At 40.3% G+C, this 14019-nt stretch overlaps 1 long non-coding RNA gene across 1 annotated transcript in view; it reads right to left on the bottom strand.

Annotated features, from left to right (window-relative positions):
• The window catches only part of LOC105463353 (uncharacterized), a 127255-nt gene extending 126634 nt beyond the window's left edge, over positions 1-621 (bottom strand). The window contains exon 1 of the long non-coding RNA XR_976275.2: positions 407-621. This is a non-coding gene — a long non-coding RNA (uncharacterized lncRNA). The remainder of the gene's footprint in view (positions 1-406) is intronic.
• Positions 622-14019: the final 13398 nt, after the last annotated feature.

Here is a 14019-nt window from a genome sequence, read left to right as displayed (position 1 = left end):
CGGGCGGATCACAAGGTCAGGAGATCGAGACCACAGTGAAACCCCGTCTCTACTAAAAATACAAAAAAATTAGCCGGGCGCGGTGGCGGGCGCCTGTAGTCCCAGCTACTCAGGAGGCTGAGGCAGGAGAATGGCGGGAACCCGGGAGGCGGAGCTTGCAGTGAGCCGAGATCGCGCCACTGCACTCCAGCCTGGGCAACAGCGTGAGACTCCGTCTCAAAAAAAAAAAAAAAAAAAAAAAATGAAAACCTCCGTCTCTACCATTTAGCTAGGTGTCCCAAGCCTCCTGCTCCAGTTCCTAGCCCTGCACCTTATTTTTGGACTCCTCTCATCACCTCAAATGGTGTTCCCTGAGCTCCAACCTAAATTCACACTGACACCGAGAAGATCAGGGTCTTTACTATACCTGGATACCTCAAATCTGAACACTTGGCCTTTGATCCCAGTCCTCAGAGCATTCAGGTTGTCACATTCCTTTCTACTTATTATGAAATCATTGGTCTATCTGTCAAGGACAGGAGCCAAAAGTCTTTTTCAGACAGTTTTAGGACATTCTTAATGCCCAGAATCCATGAGACCTAAAATGACCAATATGAATTGAATAAAAATATAAGTCCTCTCTTGCATTGTATGGACTCTCTCCCTGAAATGAAGAGGGTCCGGCTTGATGCTTGGTACAACAGCAAATTGTTCTGGGCAAATTTTCCAGAGCAGGCCAAGATCCCTGCATCCCTCTACGTGAATTGTCTACTGTGGTGACTTAATTTCATGTTCTTAGTTTTAAGGAGAAGGGATTTGGACAAATGTTCTAATGCAGTAATTAGCGGTTACATTAATAGCATTGATTTCCCATTATGTTGTCCCATTATTCTAATTATATTTCTCTTTAAACAATTTTCAAACTGTAATCTTCTACTCAGATGAGCCTAATACCCTGAATAACCTCCCCTCTCCATTGTGCACCCTAACTTGTTAATGAGTGCTATTTAACCTCACATCACACAATTGTAAGAACCACTCCAGAAGGCCCTGGGTAAATGTCCTCTCTGGGGCAATTACCACCAGGACCCAGAACCAACATTGAAGTAATCAAAACAAGTAGTCATTTGAAAGGGCTCTCTAAACAAACAGCTCCTTGACATCCCATTAAGATGCTTGAAATCTCATCCCTGAAGAGCCCTTTGGGGAGATCTTTTGTGGGTAAGGGGGGATTCAGTCTACAAGGATACTGAAAAGAATAATGTTTTAAATCATACCAATCAATGACCCGGAGAAAATACCACTTATCCAGAGCTAAATATGTACCAGATACTCTGGGATTAGCGCTGACACTTGTATATCATTTATTCTATGTTTCTGGCACTATTTTAAGTGCCTTAGATATACCAACTCATTTAATTTCCCCACAAAACCTCTCTGATGTAGGTAATATTAGGATGCCCATTTTACAGATAAGAAAACAGAAGCTCATTCAAGATCATTTAGCAACAGGAGACACAACCAGTATTCAAACCAAAGCAGCCTGGCTCCAGGATCCATGCTCTTCACCTCTGTCTGATACATTTCTCTTTAAGTCATTTCATGAGGCAGGTATTTTATACCTGCTTTGACAGACAAAGAAGCTGATGGTCTGAGGGGTTAAATAACTCACTCAAAGGCACGTGGGGAATACATGCCCCAGTTATGATATAAACCCAAGTGTGTCTTATTCCAAGAGATTCACCCCTTCCCTTCTGCTGCCCATCCAAGAAGAATGTATCATAACCTCAAACTATGATGGCTATTTAGGAACAAGAGATAAACAACTGGGAAATGAGAAATCATGTAACAGGACACATGGTCTAATAACTAAGGGAATTAATGACAAATAGGTATTGCAGTGCCTACTAGCTGATCAACAAACTATTTTCTTTCCTCCTCAGCATACAGACTGCATTTCCCAGCACCCCGTATTGTCAGGTGTGATCAAGTGACTGAGTTTTGGCCAGTGGAATGTAGGCAGACAGATCTTGTAGTACAATTCTCTCTCTTTCTTTCCTCTACTTCCTGGCTGAATAGGGAGTCCCCAAAAATTTAGATGAGGGAGGAATCTAAATTTCCCGGAGTGAAGGAGCCTGGGTTCCTATTGACCACATGGAATGCTGTCCAACCACAAACAGGTTCAAGGGACCATGGCAACAAGAAGTAAACGTGTACTGTTTTAGGTCACAGAGATTTTACGTTTATCTTATAGCAACTACTACTACCTTAACCAATATACAAGTTGAATGCCATCGTATAAAAACTTAAAATATATTATTGATTTACAGTTGGGTTGTAGGTAGAAGAGAAATTAATAACTTGAGCTGGAAAGCTGGAGACATGGGATCTGTATCCACAACACTTTTGGTAAAATTGTCCCCGCAATAACAGCTCCCATGCCTGCAGGCTTTTACTCCAAATAACATGGGCTGCCACTGGAGATGTTAAGAAGCAAAGTGACATGATTGGACCTTATTCAAAGGATAAGTCTGGCTGTTGTGTTCGGTCAAGAGCAGAAGCAGCACAACCATTAGTGAGTCTACCGCCACTGACCACAAAGAGAAAATTCTCGGGTTGAAGATTTTCCTGTTATAGCCAAATGACGCTTGGCTCCCCTAAAGAATATGTCTGAGCCACCAGGCCAGGCAAAGGTATTACCATCAGTTCTGAGAATATCACTCTTTCCAATCAGTGACTGATTCCAAAAACAAATTGAATATGGAGAAATGACCTGTATCACAATATTCAAATTTTTCTCTTTGTTAAAACTTTCTTGCATATGGTCTTAACATTATGTTTACAATAAAAAGAAATTCCGCAGATGTCCAATTTATGTAAAGGATTCTTAAATACCTAGTTTTATTGCCTACAGAATTGTGACTTCTCTAAATTTTGGATGCATGAAAATATAAATGATCCTTAGGAATCTGCCAACAGCAACAGGGGCTGAATGATTTACACTTAGCCACCCAGAGATAGACATACACAGTTCACTTCTACCACTGAAACTCCCCAGTTCATAAGCATGGAGCCCATAAAGCCAGATAGTATAAACATCATCTTTAATGCTTCTTGGGATCATTTCTCTACCCCACTCCTCAAGGAAGCCCAGAAAAGATGTTCCTGTGTGGATACACTGCACCTGTTTGCCAATTACAAATGGCTGAATCAAGTTTATTTTATCTCTGCCTATAACTATTATCATATACTAGTAAAATTCTAACAGACTCACAGGGCCAACAGTAGGGTATTTGGAAGACTATGAACAAGTAAGAACTTGAGCAAACAGTGTTTCTCCTTCCCTTGTACCCAAATTCCAATTTAGTTAGTAGTTAACGGAGAAACCACAAGACTTCGAGTACCTGCCTTATCCCAAAGGGTAGGCATGTTTGTCCATAACTTGTTCCAATCCATGTCATCACTGACATGTTCATTTTAGAAGCTCAAGCTTTTGTGGTAGGGATTATTTTTAAAACTTTTAAAAACTAGGTGGATGACCAGAGAGCCATGGATTTCCTCAGAGAGGAGAGAAAGGACTCTTATCCAAGTCAGTATTCAGACAACACACACACCTGTCAAGGATGAAATGATCCCTTGAAGGTGCTGAGAAGGAAAAGCTAAAATGGGACACCCACTGTTTTCCTGTTTGTTGGACATCATTCAAAGGTAGAGTTAGCCATTATTGAAATAACTTACACTGTGGAGAAAATATCAAAATAAGCCTATTACACTAGGACCCAACCATTACAGCCAAGGAAGTAATACAATAAATCCTTTGAAATGAAGAAATATAGCAAGAGGCACTTGAAAACTGAGAGATGTTTTGTCACTAAATTGCAGCATTAATAGTGCTTTGATGCTCCTTGCTAAATTGTATATTTCTGACACTCAAAATGAATATTAAGAAAATCATACTTATTTTATAAGACTCATTAGAAAGGAAGAAAATAACATGATATTTTAAAACCATAAATCTCCTTTATAACTAACTGTGAATCTGACGCTATTGGGAGAGGGAAGCAAATTGAAGGGGAAAGAATGATGCTAAACTGCGTTTATAATCTTGGGTGTAAATGAACTATTATCTCATCAGTAGAGGAGAAGGCCTATTTAGAAGACTAACTACAATGCTGAAGGCTGGCAACGTTTCTTCCCTGATAATGATAGGAAACTAGGAGTCACTGAAGAAATTATCTCTTTTCTTCATTATCAGCAGGACCCTGGTATCATTTTTACATACCTGCGGTCTTTTTTTTTTTAACCAATTTTTCTTCACTATAGATACACACATTTATCTCAACTAATGAAATACCACTTGAATTTACTCTATTTAATAATAACCATAAATTCAAATAATCCAAAGGAAACTGGATGCTCACAGGCTCTCAGCTTCATAGACGAGGCCTAGCTGATCACTTAGACCATTTTCAGACTCTCCTTAATGTCTGCCTGGCATTCTCGATGTCTGTTTACCCAATCTCATTTTAATATGTCAAAGGAAGTGGAAGTCATGACTCAGCTCTAATGTGGCAGCATCTGAGTATTAAACAAAAATGCAAATCTAACAGGACGTTCCGTAATGAGATGTAGCAAGCTTATTTTTCTTCATATCATTACTAATTCAGTCTCGTTCATTTGGGGGAGCATTTGTGTGGCACACAGTCATGCTTAAACTTTATTTTATTACTCCTAAGCTACTCTGACATCATCAGTCAACGTGAAGGCCCGATTCTGAAATGTGTTGGCTGAGACATGTGTAAACACTTGGGAAGATATTTTTTCCCACACAGTCACTGTACTAAAAGTGGGGAAAGGTCTGTGCATAAAAGCAGCACATGAATTTCAGAGTTCCCAGAGTATTCAGACATACGCAATGATGCTTTCTTATCTGTCTTAGTTGTTCATTCTAAATTCCACATAATTCTGTCATCAGTTAACATAAGGAAGTTGTCCCAAAGGGTATGTGGTCGTCCTTGAGTTCTCCAGAGCCTAACACAAGCTCTTGGGTGAAGGTAGTATTTGTGAGGTGATCTCAGAAACACCAAGAGCAAATGGGGAGAGCAAGAGGGAAGGAAGGAAGACCAGTATAGGGTGGATTAGTAAGTGACTACACAGTGGGCAACTGCAGCTCTGTCCCACTGGGGGCCCTCTGAGAGGCTGAGTAGACAACACCTCAGAATTGTTGAAATACGAAGAAATGAGGTGTTAGTTTTTCCCTTTCCAACTTCAGTGGCTGCGAGTTACTCTTTTGGGGGGCTCAGTAGCCAGAGAACACCTGAGGGCAGAGCAAGGCAAAAGCCATCAGTAAGTAAAGGAATTTTATGCTGATGACATCCAAGAGGGCCAAAGGAATATGGCAGCAATGGTGAGCAAGTGCTATGGTGCTGGGATTTGGCAGGAAGATGCCAGATGTGGGTTTGAAATCTGGCTACCCTCTTACCTACTGCATGACTTACACAAGTTACCACAGCAGGTCGTGCAACAGAGAAACAATTCCATCTCTCTCTCTTTCTCTTTCTGTCTCCATCTTAACTCATCAGAATCCCTTGTTACATCCAAAACAGAAATGTCATGTGATAAAGTCTTTGGGCCACGGATGTTGACATTATCTAAGGGAGAAACTGACTCTGATTTCTATTATCCTTAAAGGTAAAACTCTCTTCTCTAATCCTCCAGCAAAGATACAATCCTCTTAGGCCAATGGTAACACCAGCTCTAATTGTACCAGTCACCTTTGTCCCAGCTTCCAGACCATTGTCTCTATAAGGTGAAAAAGAACAGTAGCTATCATCAGGTAGTCCTGTCTGTTAAATAAAAGGAACACTGCTTCTAAGTTCTAGTGAGCGTTTGCTGATTTTTTGATAATGCCTAGCTTTTCATATTTTGCTCTTACTTTGTTTCTTCTGTTAAAAAAAGAAAAAAAAAAGTCAACAATCTATGCTCCCAAGGCTACTCTTTAGCCAGTGTCTCCTTATATCTGGGTTCTGCTACCATTTGCAGAGTGTCAAGAAAGCCCTCGTTTCCATAGGCCATCAGAAAATATGACCCTCACTTCTATTTGTATATGTAGGTAAATATTTCTAAACTGTTCCTTCCAACTCTGTACTTGCAAACTAATACTTCAGAGAAGAATTATAAATGAAAGCAACGTGCTGTCTTCTTCCCTTGCACGAGCTGTACTCCTGACATTTCAGAGGAATGGTAGGATTGGAGGAAGAAGAGAAAATAGGGCAGGCAATGGAAAATCACGTCATCCATGAATTTATCATTTCATACATTTATTTGCATTGGTGACACCCGTCTTTCTATCACATTGGGCACCTACCTAGTATACTTACTCATATTTACTACTTTACATAGGAAGACCAAGGTGAAAGAATTGTTTGTATGGCCCTCAACTTTACAAAAAGAAATGAATGGTTAATGAGAATCTACCCACTTGGTGAATTTTCATATTCCATTCTGATGTGGCTGCATGTCTGAATGGCAGGCTGAATTATAAATAGTTGATGCTCTGGTCTGATGCTGCAATATCTAATGAATTGTTGCCACTATAAACTTTTTATGTGTTGCACTGCAGAAGTGAACCAATTAAAAAGTTTTGCCAATTTGGGTCCTCTGCATAAAGTATCTTCTGCAAGAAGATAAATGTCTTTGATGTCTTTAAATGTTTGGTGAGCTAAGACTTTATTCAAATTGGCTGTGTAATATCTTTAAATACACTTTCCTGTGATGTTTTGCTCTTGCATTTGTACTAAATGAATATTTGGACATCATTAAACAGGAACAACTTACTGAATTTTTTTACCCCCCTTTTGTAAAATAAAATTCCAAGACAGACTTTTTAATTTGTTTTGAGTCTCCCTTTTATTAAATTTGTTTGTATCTCTAACTATTTCATTCTGACCTCCCTGGCATCATTGTGAAGAAATGCTTTCAGAAAAAGCTGATAGTTATGTTTCATGGAAGCCAAAGTTCTTCTTGCAAATTAAAATTACATTCCACTTTGCTGAACACTAAGAAAATCGGCTTTGGAAAATTACCTCGGCTCTAAAGATTGGACTGCCACTTACCAGTCAAACTCTGTTCCACTAATGCACATCTATGAGCAAATATGCTTGGCTCTGACTCACACTGGACTAAACAAAATCTCATTAATAGACTTGGCCTAAAGAAGCACTTGAAAAGACAGCTAATCATGTTCTACATGATGGAAAATGTCACACAAAATCAGAATGGAGGTGAATTTTTGGACAAGTACTTCTATCACAGGACTGTACCATCTTCAAAAAAAGAGGTTAAGATGTGTCGAAGCTGATCTTCCAAGTCTTCCCAGCACTTGACTCAGGTTGTTTTAACAAGCCATTCTTAAGATGAGGACAAGTAGAAAAAAGAAAGTGGGGAAGGTGGCAGCATGCATGCAACAGAGAGAAAAGTACTGTAACAATGGCCCAGGCACTAGAGTGGGCACTGAAGTTACAGATGTGAATGGGAAACCAACTCTGCCCTCCAGGGGGGCTTGCAGTTTAGAGGAGACAGAACAACAAATGACCCAAAACAAAAGAGCTATTATAAAACCATGAAAGCATTGTTTGCATTGGGACTTAAACAAATGAAGAATCTCTAAAGTCAGTTTAGGGGAATCAAAATCTTACAGAAGAGTAATATTTGAGATGAAGCTTCAAGAATAAGTGATTCCCGAAGACAAATACAGGAAGGGCATGGTAAGCTTAGGGAGCAGCGTGTGTATATCTAGTGTTGCGAAAGCAGAGGTTTGGAAGGCTAAAAGGAAGACATAAAGCTAGGCAGGTGACATGAGGCTGCCTCAAGAAGGACCTTGAATGCCTTGAAAAAAACTTGAATTTGGCTCTGCAGCTAATCTAAAGCCAGTTAAGATTGCTGTGTAGAGAAACAGCATAATTATACTTAGTTATTTGAAAAATCTCTCTGTTCACAGTATAGAGCAAAGATGTGATAGTCGCAAAAATACAGTCAGGCAGACCTCTGGGAAGGACAGGGTCCCTACCACAGATATAACAATGTGCTTCATGGGACCATGTCTATTAGCATTCCCCAGCAGAGGGTGATGACAAGAAACAGCCTAGATAACTAAAAGCAAATGCTATGAGCAAGCCAATTGGTCTATATTCAGGCTTTCTAATGGTGCAGTTTAAATCAGAGAATAAACTGTAGAACTGGAACTCTCAGTCAATTATCACAAACATTATTTCTTAAGTCAAGCTTTTGGTAAGTTTTAGGCAGCTGTGAGTCAAAGGTTCTACTCCCTGACACTTTCCTGGCACACATGGATTCCTTGTAGGTGATTAAGAACATCCACATGCTTTAACTTCCGTGCCATGCTATCTCTGACAGATCTAACCTCCTCAGCCATTTTAGACTGTAACTCAGTAGTCCTCAACATGCTTCAGTTGTGAACTCTAGATTTCCTTCACTGTCAAATCCTGATCATCCAGGTGCTATCTTGCCTTTATCCAACATCGACTTCTCAATAACTGTATCAGTCCAATTTGCTTTCCCTGAGCACCTTTGGCAGGAAAAAGCAAGAAAAACATAAAGAGATAATGCTTAAACGATACATGTCCCTATTTATCTGTGCTGAAAGCAGGTTAGGTGAGGGAAAATGTAGAACTTCCATGAATGTCACCTTAACTAGGTCTTTATTACTCAGATTATATTGTTGGTCCGTCTAGTAATATCATACCTAGGACAGTGGGTGGTTTATGAGCAGGAGCTTCAAAGAAATAGAAGCTCAGAGAGGTTGATTAGCACCTGGTAAGCAGCAGAGTTAGAATTCTATCCCAGGTTTTCTTGAAGCTAAAGTCTGGGATGTTTCTTTAGGACATTCCACCATCTGGGAAGTACTGCTCCTTCCTAATTCTGTTTTGGCTTTCACTCAGGAATATAAATAGATTTCATAAAAAAAAGAATGTGAGCAAAGAGTGGGTTCAAACTGCCCAGGTGTGTCCCTACACCCAAGTTCCCAAAGTTTAAGAACATACCAAGCAGTGTGGTGTTCATAGTTTTTCATTGTCTTTCCCCCAGTCTTTTTCTGTTTTTCTAGGTAACAAGCCAATTTCTATACCACTTTCTTATTTCAAGAGTTGGGCTTTGTATGTGTTATGCCAGTTAAATATTCCATCTTCTTATAACTAGATATAAAAACCAGTAAATGGAGGTATGAATTTCCACAATTTCACATAAGAATGCATCTGCCTTTGGTTCCATCAATTTAGATGTGGTTATTTCTTATCCTAAATAGGCTTTCAACTGTCAGGATGATCCTTTTCTCACACATTTCCCAGACAAAAATTTTGTACAGAGCTATCTGTACCCCCAAGAAGCACGAAAAATATAGGTTTCCTGACAAGGAAGAAAACATGATAATTGATGACTGAGATAGGCTGCCCTTCTCTAGAGGTTTTTAATTACCACCTTTCATTTACATAACACTTGAAGCTCCTCCAAGAGCTTTCAGGTACATTATCACACTTGTTCTTCAGCAAAACCCTGCAAGGAGAGAGCGCAAATATCACAATCATCACTTTCAAGAATAAGTCACTAAGATTGAGAGAGGTAAAGTGATTTGATGAAGTCACACAATTTGTTAGGGATGGAGCTAGGGCTAAGACTCCAGACACCTAACTTCTACCCCAATATTCTTTCTACCACTCCGCCTATAGAGCTAACTAGAAAGATCTGTGTATGGCATCTCTTAGAGGTCTGAGGCATATGAGTTGATGGCCAAATTAGTATGTTAATTTCTTTTATGAGCATTTCTCTTCTTTCCACAAGACACATCAAAAAACTATGGTTTTACTAGAAAGAGACATGGAGTGGGGTTGTGGGCCTCTCTTCAAGAAAAGCCTGTTGGCCTTGAAGTCAGACAGTCTTGGAGTCAACTCAATCACTTGCTAGCCATGAGACTTTTGAGCTTCATTTTCCTTAGCTATATACATGACACTAGTACCTATCTCATGGAGTTATTGTGAGGACAAGAATGATGCATGTAGAGCACTTAGCACCATGCCTGGCACATAGTAAGTGCACAATAAATGATTGCCGCTCTGCAGAAGGTTGCTGTTGTCATCATCAGCATCGTTATTATTTGTATTATAGATCACGCTGAGTGTAATTCTGAACTCTGTGGGTAATAAGCTCCACATACTGCTAACATGTCATCTGGGGGTCCTGTGGGCCTGTACTTCCTGGCCCTAACTCAAATAATGAGGTTTGCAATTTCATTGACTGGGTGTGCTAATTAGAAGCTTTTAAAAGATTTCTCTTGTCCATTGAGGCTACTAAATAATCTCCACATGGGTCAAGCTCTGTAATCACCCCGTTGCCTCATTGATTGTATAAGTCAGCAGTTGGAGCCATGATAGAAGATCTATGGTGAACAGAACAAAAAGCGTCCAAAGACCCGAAATTGAGCTTGTCTGTGGGCTGTTTCATTCTTTCATTATACCCGAAACTCAACTTTCATCTACATGATGATTAAATAATAGTACATTTTCTTAACCAGCATCCTGTCCATTTTTAAATACATCTTTTATTAGATGGTAGAGCTTATAAAATATTCATCAACACAAGCTACTGCAGTTTTTTTTTTTTTTTTTTTTTTTTTTCTGCTGACCTAACCTCAGAGCTGCTCAAGTGGAAATTAGATTTCTTTTTTTTTTTTTTTTTGTTAACTCGCTGAAACTGTCTGCATTTGCTAGATTTCCTAAGGATCAGGAAAAAAGTAATTCCATAGGATTAATAAGGGCAACGTACATTCTATTCCAAAGAGACGTACAAAAAGGGGGCAGAAATGCTATTCGGTGAGGATAATTGATATTGTAGGATGATGTTCTGCCTCAGCTCATTGTGTTTTGAATGAGTACGCAGGTTTTTTGAATCCTATGGAGAATACCTTCTGTGTGTCTCACATCTTACCTTGAATTAAGGAAGACTTTTAGGGACCTTGTGAAATACAAGATGCCTGTGATGTTGATCGGCAAAAACAGACATCTGATAGCATTTTCAAAAAGAACAAGAGAGATTTTGTGGTTTCGTCGATTTTGCTCCTAAGGTAAAGGTAGGAAGACCTAATAACTGTTCTTTATCTGAACTCAACTTCTGCATATCGTCCGTATTCTTTCCATTCTCTCTTCTCCCTTCTGTCCCCTTTTCTCCTTTATTTCTCCCTCTTAATTAAAAAGTTCAAAGTTCCAGAAAGTTATTGGATTGATGCTGAAAGTCTTGCTCATTCTTTTTTTTTTTTTTTTTTTTTTTTTTTTTTTTTTTTGAGACGGAATCTTGCACTGTCGCCTGGGTTGGAGTGCAGTGGCATGATCTTGGCTCACTGCAACTGCTGCCTCCTGGGTTCAAGCAATTATCCTGCCTCAGCCTCCTGAGTAGCTGGGATTGCAGGCACCTGCCACCACGCCCAGCTAATATTTTGTATTTTTAGTAGAGACGGGGTTTCACTACATTGGTCAGGCTGGTCTCAAACTCCTGACCTCATGATCCACCCACCTTGGCCTCCCAAAGTGCTGGGATTACAGGCATGAGCCATTGCGTCTGACCCATTTTTCTCATTCTTTTGTGGCCACTACAATGCCAGGACCTCAAAGAACACTCTCGATAATCCCATGTCTTAACCTCCTCATCCTGGTTTTGAGAAAAACTTTGCTGCGGATACATGGAGACCCTTTTGATAAGAATGCTTCTCAAAACACTAAAAATAAACTAGAATGCTCAACTTCATCAAACAAGTCTCTGGCTCCTCCACATTAAAAAAGTGACCAGGCGCCCCTCACCCATGTCTAGTGTCTCAACCATGACATGAGCTTAAGTTTAGTTTCCCTATTTTAATAAGATTAATTGGTTTTGTTTTTTGTTTTTGTTTGAGATGGAGTGTCATGCAGGCTGGAATGCAGTGGCGCAATCTCGGCTCACTGCAACCTCCGGGGTTCAAGCCATTCTCCCACCTCAGTCTCAGCCTCCAAGTAGCTGGGATTACAGGAGCCCACCACCAGGCCTGGCTAATTTTTTGTAATTAGCAGTGATTGGGTTTCACCATGTTAGTCAGGCTGGTTTTGAACTCCTGACCTCAGGTCATCCACCCCCCCCTTGGCCTCCCTAAATGCTGGGATTACAGGCATCAGCCATCATGCCTGGCCTTTAATAAGTTTTGTTTGTTTGTTTGTTTGTTTTTTGAGACAGAGTTTCGCTCTTGTCAGCCAGGCTGGAGTGCAGTGGAGTGATCTTGGTTCACTGCAACCGCTGCCTCCCAGGTTCAAGCAATTCTCCTGCCTCAGCCTCCGAAGTAGCTGGGATTACAAGCGCCCACCACCACACCCAGCTAAGTTTTGTATTTTTAGTAGAGACAGGGTTTCGCCATGTTGGCCAGGCTTGTCTTGAGCTCCTGACCTCAGGTGATCCACCCACCTCAGCCTCCCAAAGTGCTGGGATTACAGGCGTGAGCCACCGCACCCAGCCGATAAGGTTTAATAAGAAAATCCACTCAGCATTTACATCTCTGAAAGGAAGGTAACTTGGAGTGACACAGAAGAGCTTGAAACCCTCCTTCATGTTAGCAAGCATTGCACCAACATTTTCTTGCAAAGAGATATGTTTCCTGCCCACTCAAACACTAATTTTAAGATAATTGAGATTTATGCCATTGATTATTAAGAAAATTAAACTCTGTAAAATGACAATGTAACACAGTACTATCCTAATGGTTAAGTTTTCTGTTTGTAGTTTATGGTCCTCAGGGACACATACCACTAATTTGCCTGAATTTTTTCTATCTCTGAAGTAACCTTAGCAACAGGATAGTGCCAAAGAGTGGTATTTCCACTGACACATTTTTTTCCATTTGATTAGAATGTTTATTTTAGGTTCACGATAAAATGGAAGTGGTGGTAATGGCCATGCCCTCTTGGGAAAGCTTGACTTTTTCATTTTAGTCTCCTGTCTTCATGTCACTTTCTCTGCCTCTCCTCTTTGGAACCCTCAGAAATGGAGAATTTGTGTCACTGACTTCTACTCAGTGAGCTACAAGCTTTTGGGAGACCTTCAGAGTTGCTACAATGGGTTGAAAATCCAGATACCTTGCTAGCATTAGCCCAGTTTTGTCATCATAAGCACCTAAAGTGACTGAGCCTGCAGTGACTATACCCTCCAATTTCCTGAGTAGGGCTGAGGAGAAAACCCCACTTCTGAATAGAGCTCAGAACTTGGCGGGGGCGGCGGGGGGCTGTTCTTCTCCGTAAGACCTCTAAACTTGACCACATCCATCTGGCTCAGGTGATATGTCTGAAGACCCAACCCAGGACCCAAGGCTGTGAAGCTCAGTGCTCAATTCTACCACCTTGTCCATCAGACATCTGCCCCAGAAAGAAGAATGTCCTGGCTGGAGATGGAAGTGGAACAATGAAAGGGGTGAGTTGGTGCCAGCTGCTTATTTTTTCCACAATATTCAATAAACGGGCTTCTCCTCGCCCCACTTTTGTTTTTAAAGTTCTCGTCTTAATCATTCACTATGGAGCTGGGTTAAAATTCTATTTACTACAATATCTACTATACTTTTTTTCTTTTCATATTTCAACATTTCTGAATTCTTGAAGTACTTAAAAATGAACATGATCATTGATTATAGTATTTCTTTCCTAAAAGGCTGCTATTAAATCAAGGAGTGCCTTATAATCTGTCATCTTAAAATGGCTGAAGGCATATCTTCTTCTGACTAACCTCAGAGCCATCTGGATCAACACCCAAAGGTCTGCTTATCTCCGAGGATGTTTATGCCTTCCACAATCCTATGAGAAAGTCACTCGACTCTGTAAATTCAATCTGACAGCTGGACTCTGTGCCCAATCCAGCTCCCTCCATCCTGCAAAATCTCAGCAAACACAGGCCATTTCAACACCCCATTAGGGTGGCTTACAGTCCTAAATTCTTGTCATATCTTGTTTCCTCTGGCAATGT

The sequence above is a fragment of the Macaca nemestrina genome, chromosome 10, assembly GCF_043159975.1.
Source record: "Macaca nemestrina isolate mMacNem1 chromosome 10, mMacNem.hap1, whole genome shotgun sequence".
Classification (NCBI taxonomy): domain Eukaryota; kingdom Metazoa; phylum Chordata; class Mammalia; order Primates; family Cercopithecidae; genus Macaca; species Macaca nemestrina.
This window is presented reverse-complemented; position numbering and strand designations above follow the sequence as displayed.